Here is a 7,278-nt window from a genome sequence, read left to right on the forward strand (position 1 = left end):
TTCAATCTGCCAAAAGATTATTATTCCTCCTACCTCCTATGGTATTCCCCTTTACCCCTGCCCAATCCCTCTCAATCCTTTGTTTCCTATATCAAACCTTTATATTCTACTGAAAAGTCCCTGTCTTTGATGAGCCCCAAAAATGTACAATTATTTGGGCTCATTCAACCTCCTAATTTGGCTTAGTCCACCATTCTCATTTGTTTATTGCATGTTTTTGATTATTTTTATGTTAATAGAGTGAATTTGGTTAGTCATTATGCCAACAAGTCTAATGGGTGCTTTGTGTAGCCTTTTTGGTCAACTTGGAGACAAAATTGAAGGTCTTAATGAGCACTTGGCAGCCAAATTCGTGGGAGAACAAGCTAGAGGATTTGTAGGAAAGTGTCCCCCTCATTTATGGGCCCTTACCTCGAATTCTCCACCATCAGCTCGGAGTTCAAGGGCCACCGAAGCAATCAGCTCAAGGGCAGCCAAGCAAGTCAAGTTGGACTGCTGTTAACTACAAGTCTTGGGCAGCCAAGTCCCTAAATTTTAGGAGGACTGTTGGGTCCTCAAATTGTATAAATAAGAAGGCTTAGGGCCTCATTTTGTAGCTAGTTGGTAGTCATCTTTGGTATTAGCTAGTTAGTCAATTTGGTTAGCCAATTAGTCATTTTGTTTGAGTTAGCTAGTTTGTAGTTTGATTTTTATGCAATAGAATAGCTTTGCTTTCAGCTCATGCTCAAGCTCTCCTTGTGGACAGTTTTGATGTAACTTTTCATTTCTTGATTAATAAAGATGGATCCAGCTTTGCACCAGCTCTAAATCTCTCTTGGGAGGCTGTAGCTCTTGGGGTTGGGCCCATCTCAAGCGCCCAGTACCTCCCTTGTTTATATTCATGTGTTTGCTGCGTTCTTGAAATAAAATCTGCTCTTTAGATCTTGCTTTGTCATTGTAGTTGGTTTTGATGGGTAACGTAACTTTTTATGCTTAGAATCGATTGGTAGGAGTTTGTATGCATTTAGATCTTTTGGCATGTTCTTGCTCCCGTGATGTATATGGTTCTCTTTTCAAACAAGGCTGTTGTTTATTCATTCATTAACAGTTGGATTGAGTTAGCTAGGACTTGGTTTGTTTGCAAGAATTCATTGATTTGTTTGAATGAGCATTGTGCAGGGCATCTCTATCACCTTCATCACCTCCTCGTTCATCTGAGCCTCGTTCAGGTCAGCTCCTCCATCACCAAGTCTGTTTCTTCATCTCCCATTTGCTCTTTTGCCACGTAACGCTACCTTCTTGCTTTTCCATTGCCTAAACCTTCGTTGATGCAAGTCAGCCTTCCACATCATCTCACCACTCCATCCATCAGTTCCTAGGTCACTTCAGACCCCCATCCTACCTCCATAACCATCCATGCATCTTCCATCAACCATCCATCCTCAAAAATCCAATTCGTAAACATCCTGTAGAAGAATTACAGAACCTTCGTTGATGCAAGTCAGCCTTCCACATCATCTCACCACTCCATCCATCAGTTCCTAGGTCACTCCAGACCCCCATCCTACCTCCATAACCATCCATGCATCTTCCATCAACCATCCATCCTCAAAAATCCAATTCGTAAACATCCTGTAGAAGAATTACAGAACATCCTGTAGAAACTTCCTGTAGAAACCCCTGCAGACTTCCTGTAGAAGTTCATAAACACGGTTGCATGTCATCCAAACTTTGTGAAACTCTCAGAGAGAATGTCAGGTATCCCTTAGACCCTCTCTGTACCATCCCAGCCTTTCCCAAAGCATTTCATCCCTTGATCCATCCCTGCACGGTGGAAAACTAGTTAAAAGCACATGCATGACAATTCTTATAACTTAATAAAAAATACAAAAAGATGTTTTCTTCAGATAGTGATAACTTAGACACATGCATTTTACCTTCCTAGAAGTAGTGGCATCTCTTCTCATAGTTTGCATTCTCATTTTTGCATCAGTAGGACTAGTTGGTAGAATTAGGGTTTGCTAGGGTTTGCGTTTCTTTTTGGCTTTCAGTTTCTTTCTGCAAGTAGATTAGCTTCCTTTGAGTTAGCTTTCGTCCATCAGTTAAAAAGCTTCTTCTAAGAGCTCATAGAAGCTGGCTTGAGCCCCTAGCGGACTTGTGCCAGCTAACCAAGTGACAGTCGCGGCAAGAGCTAGTACTTGTGCATACAACACCGTCGCTTCCAAGTTTGTTACGAACTACCGGGTTGATAAAATTAAAGAAGGGAGTTCCAGGAGTTGTAGCATTATTGCTACAATACTGGAGCCGACCATCTTTTTGGCGCCGTTGCCGGGGAAGCGGCAGAGTATTGGTGATTGTTGCTATTCTTCTATTTTCTACTACAACCTTCTGCTATGTAGTATATTTCATTTCCATTATGCAATTTCATTTATGCAAAAGTAGATTAGCATTTCTTGCTTTCATAGATTAGCATTTCAATTCCACAATTTCATTTCTGCAAGCGTAGATTAGCATTTCAATTCCGCAAGCGTAGACTAGCATTTCCATTCCTGCAAATTCATTTGAGCAAAATAGATTAGTCCTTTCCTGCTTTCATTTCAATTCCGCATTTTCATTTTCGCAAGATAGTTAGTTGCAGTTCAATTTTTTCAGTTTTGCATGTAGAAGTAGGAAAAAAACAAAAATCAATCAAAAAGATTTCATTTCATGTCTTGTAGGAGTAGAGATAAGTTAGAAAAATGATCGCACAACCCCCCACTACTTCACACAGCCTTCGCTCTTCTTCGATGGCTGTGACTAAGAAGAACCCCTGGGTGGACATCAAGGCATATTTAAAGAACCTCTAGTGGAGAAGAAGAAGAAAACATTCCTCTGGAGCAAATGGCTACAAGTAGAGATGTTGGGAGCAACATCTTGTCCAAAGATGAATTTGAAAATCAGATCAAAGATTTCAAGAGTGATATGAGGCAGTTTCTTGCCATGCAACTGGATACCTTGTGGATCCAAAAGAAGCAAGAGGAAGCCAAGAGGGCTTTGGTCATCTTTTGTCCTAGGTGCACTAGAAAGCATCCTAGGAACGAATGTCCAATGCACTCCCTAGAAGTGTGTTTCATCTGTGAAGAATACCATCCTACAGATCAGTGCCCTTCCTTGCCCAGAATCAAAGCTGCATATCAAAGAGCCAAGGGAGCCACTGAATCACTCTATTATATGAACCAAAGGAGGCCACATGGACCTAGATCTTACCAGCAGGAACTGCAAGGGATACCCGAGACCTATTATGACCCTTATCAAGCCACTTTCATGCCTTCTTGGGATCCCCCTGCTCATCCTTCCTGGTCTACACCTCCTCCTTGGTCATATTCTCCTTGTTCCTTCACGGATCCATATTATGCCCAACCAGTTGCTCATTCATTTCACTCTTATGCTCAGCCACAGCCTTAGTGGAATGCACCTTATCAGGGGTGGAGGCCCCAGTACAACTCTCATCCCGCTCATTTTCCTCCACCACCTGCTCATCCACAACCATCGCCTCCTCCTCCACCAAGGCAACCCCAAATGCCTACCCAACCACAATGCCATCCATCTCCATCTCAATTTCACACCTCCACTCAACTACCCGTACCATTTCCAAAACCACACAATGGAGCAGCTCAACCCCATTGCAAATCTGAGGCACAACATGTGCAAATGACTCCTCTTGAGCTCAACGATGTTCACCAAAGCTCAGGAAGAGTGTTGCAAAACAAAGATTCTATTGAAGGACCAAAGGAAAAAGAAGATTCCAAAGAGGAGATCAAAGAACCATGGGCTGCACTTGATGAAGAGAAGAGATCAGAATCAGAGATAAAGAAAGATCCTTCATGGTTACCATCAAATCTTCCATGTATTCAAGAGAAAGATCAACAAAAAGAGGAAGATCAGAAGGTCATGATAGAAGGTGACATGAAGAATGATCCAGATCAGCAAAAGAACCAAGGATATCAAAGCTATATTGAGATATGGTTTCAGAAGGTCACTAAGTTGCAGCAGTACTCTCCTCCTCAGCTATGTTTTGTACTTTCAAAGTCAGATCATTTTGTCTCTGAAAGTTGGATAGTTGTCAAAGCATGCATTCCGAGCCTTTACATCATCTTGTCTCTAATCTCGATGTGCACATGGCTCCATTGGAAGTATTCTTATACTTGAGAATGATTTTGTTTTTCAAGTAGGGTAGGGTAGAAAAAAAAAGAAAAAAGAGAAAAAACAAAAAGAAAAAAATGAAAAAAGAGAAAAATAAAAATCTAAGGTGAAAACCTCCTTGGAGGCGCCTTAGATTGGCTCATTGATTGAAAACCTCCATGAGGCGGTCAATGGGTTGGAAAAAGAGAAAATAAAAGAGAATAAGATCTCTGGGTGAAAACCTCCCTTGGAGGCACCCAGGGCAGGCAATTAGGGTGAAAACCTCCATGAGGCGCCCTAGTTGTTTTTCAAAAAAAAAAAAAAAAAAAAAAAAAAAAGAAAAAGAAAAATAAAGCTAATCTCCATTGAACTATTTCATGTTGCAGCAATGACATTGCAGGTTAAAGAAGGGCGTTTCATGACAGGAGGAGCACTCAAATCAAGGTCAAAGGACTCTTTATTGTGCCTTCTACAGGAAGCTCTGTATTTCTACAGGAAACATCCTGTAGAACCTTTGGACGAGCCAAATCCAATTTCAAAAGTGAATCTGATGGTGGGAATCTGTTGATTAGGCCTACAAGCACTTGTGTGTCCATCCCTTGCCTTCATCCATCATTTTTTCACCTCCTTGTGCTTCTCATTGTGCTTCTACAGGAACTTCCTGTAGAAATTGTGGGAAACTAGGCATGCATTTCAAAAAGTGGTTTGGCGAACATGGTAGCTTCCTCAAGGGTTCAGAAGTCCTCATGCAGTCTTCCAACTCCTCTTCCATCATCTCTATACCTGCATCACAACCAAAATTCATTTTGTCATCCCATGCAACCAAAATGCAAAGTGCCTTGAAGCAAAAACACATAGAGCAGAATTTGTTTTTGCCATAACTTGAAAACCATGCATCCATTTGACAAACCGTTTTATGGGGAATTGTACAAGATTGATGACAACATGCCTGAGCAGTTTCATGCAATTCCGGTGCACGGTTTCCAAGAAATCAGCCTCCATCACCATCAGCCATTTTTGCATTTTCTCCATAACCGTGCATCCGTTTCAAAACCTGTTTCATGGGGATATGCATATGAGTGATGGTAACCTACCCAAGCAGTTTCAGCCGATTCCGATGCACGGTTTCCGAGAAATCGAGCTCTGAAATCTTCAGCCATTTTCCATTTTTCTCGAAATCTGTGCATCCATTGATCACGAATTTTCTATGGGGGACGCATAATGATGGTAGGAACATGCTCACTGAGTTTCAGATCAAACCGATCTACCGTTTGGGAGAAATGGCAAAAAGAAGTTCTGGTTTTGTGACCATGCAGCAGCAGCAGCTTGAACGGGCAGAGTTGAACGTGGAAATGAACTCCTGCAGCTTAGATCTGTCCAGAGGACACCTGCACAAGAAAAAACATCCATAAATCATCAGTCAAGCCACCATACATGCAGCAAATGAAGATCAACACATGCATGCAGCAAAAAGCTTCATAGCAGCCAGTTGACTTGCAGGTACGTGACTAAACTAATTCCTCTGTTTCATGAATGTAATTCGAGAACTGCGTGAACAATGAGATGATTGGATTTAGACAAATTGGTGGCCAGCTAACTGGCCACCCTCATCCAGTTCAACAGCACTTGGTGGGTGAATGAGACACGTGCGCTCAGCCATCTCAGGAAGAAAATTGAAAACAGGTAGTGATGGACAGTTAAACTTCAGCATGCTTGATGGATGAGATTAACAGCAGAAAACAAATAGTTAAACACTGCAGTGGAGACAACAGTCACATAAGCCAGCACACGTATGTGCCACCTCACTCCAAAAATCACGCAGACATCACTGAGCGCTCGGCTTAAGTTCAAAGACCGTTAGTCAACTTGCACTTGCAACATGATTCACTCGAAGTGTATTCAAATTCAGGTATTGCTTCCCTTTTTGCGAAGTTACATACTCTGAAATGCGAGCTCATGCTGTGGAACTATTGTTTGTCTTGTCTCAAGATGGAGATAAACGAAAATTAGCAGAACATCTTGAAGAAAAATATATGAAATGGTTAGCAAAACTTATTTCAACATCTTCAAATATGGTCTTGGCGGTTCTTCCATGGCTCTGTTTGGCAGCGTAGGTGGTGGTATTTACACCAAAGCAGCAGATGTAGGTGTTGATCTTGTTGGAAAGGTTGAGAGGAACATTCCTAAAGACGATCCACGCAACCCAGCTGTCATTGTTGATAATGTTGGTGACAATGTTGGAGATATCGCTGGTATGGGATCAGATCTATTTGGGTCCTATGCTGAATCTTCCTGTGCAGCTCTGGTTGTTGCATCCATATCATCATTTGGAAACTCTCATGATCTTACTGCCATGTGTTATCCCTTGCTTATTAGTTCAATGGGTATCATTGCTTGCTTAATCACAACTCTATTTGCAACTAACATATTTGAGATCAAGGCTGTGAAGGAAATTGAGCCTGCATTGAAAAAGCAACTTATTATCTCCACAGTAGTGATGACTATTGGCATTGCTGCTGTAAGCCTAGTTGCATTGCCTTCATCCTTCACTATCTTCAATTTTGGTGCCCAGAAGGTTGTAAAGAACTGGGAGCTTTTCTTCTGTGGTGCTATTGGTTTGTGGTCTGGCCTTGTTATTGGTTTTGTCACTGAATACTACACTAGTAATGCTTACAGCCCTGTCCAAGATGTTGTCGATTCATGCAGGACTGGAAGAAGCAACTAATGTTATATTTGGGTTGGCTTTGGGATACAAATCTATTATTATTCCCATATTTGCTATTGCAGTAAGCATTTTCTGAAGAAAAGAAAGCGGCCGCAGTCGGAAAGTATTGTCATGTCAGGAACAGAAACGTGAATCAACGTTAACCAATGGAAAAACAGTGATTTAAAGGCCTGGAAACACTTTTTTCCCATCCAGCTTCGGCATGCAATATCTATTCTCGGGCAGTTCATTGTAAGTGTGTGCTTTTATAATACATTAGACTTGCCATTTGTGTTGGATTCGTCAGCTTTCAGGCAGCGCAGTTCAAGGAGAAGGCACCCCCAGCCAAGCAAGTAAAATCAGTGAAATTGGTTCTACAGGAAGCTAGCAGACTGTTTCTACAGGAAGCTAGCAGACTGTTTCTACAGGAAGAC

The 7,278-nt window shown here is 41.7% G+C and overlaps 1 pseudogene; it reads left to right on the top strand.

Annotated features, from left to right (window-relative positions):
- Positions 1–6,178: 6,178 nt before the first annotated feature.
- Positions 6,179–6,941, top strand: LOC149247810 (pyrophosphate-energized vacuolar membrane proton pump 1 pseudogene; annotated as a pseudogene).
- Positions 6,942–7,278: the final 337 nt, after the last annotated feature.

Source organism: Pinus tabuliformis, chromosome 7 (assembly GCF_031772625.1).
Source record: "Pinus tabuliformis cultivar Carrire ecotype Pingquan chromosome 7, CPIR1, whole genome shotgun sequence".
In the NCBI taxonomy this organism is placed as follows: Eukaryota; Viridiplantae; Streptophyta; class Pinopsida; order Pinales; family Pinaceae; genus Pinus; species Pinus tabuliformis.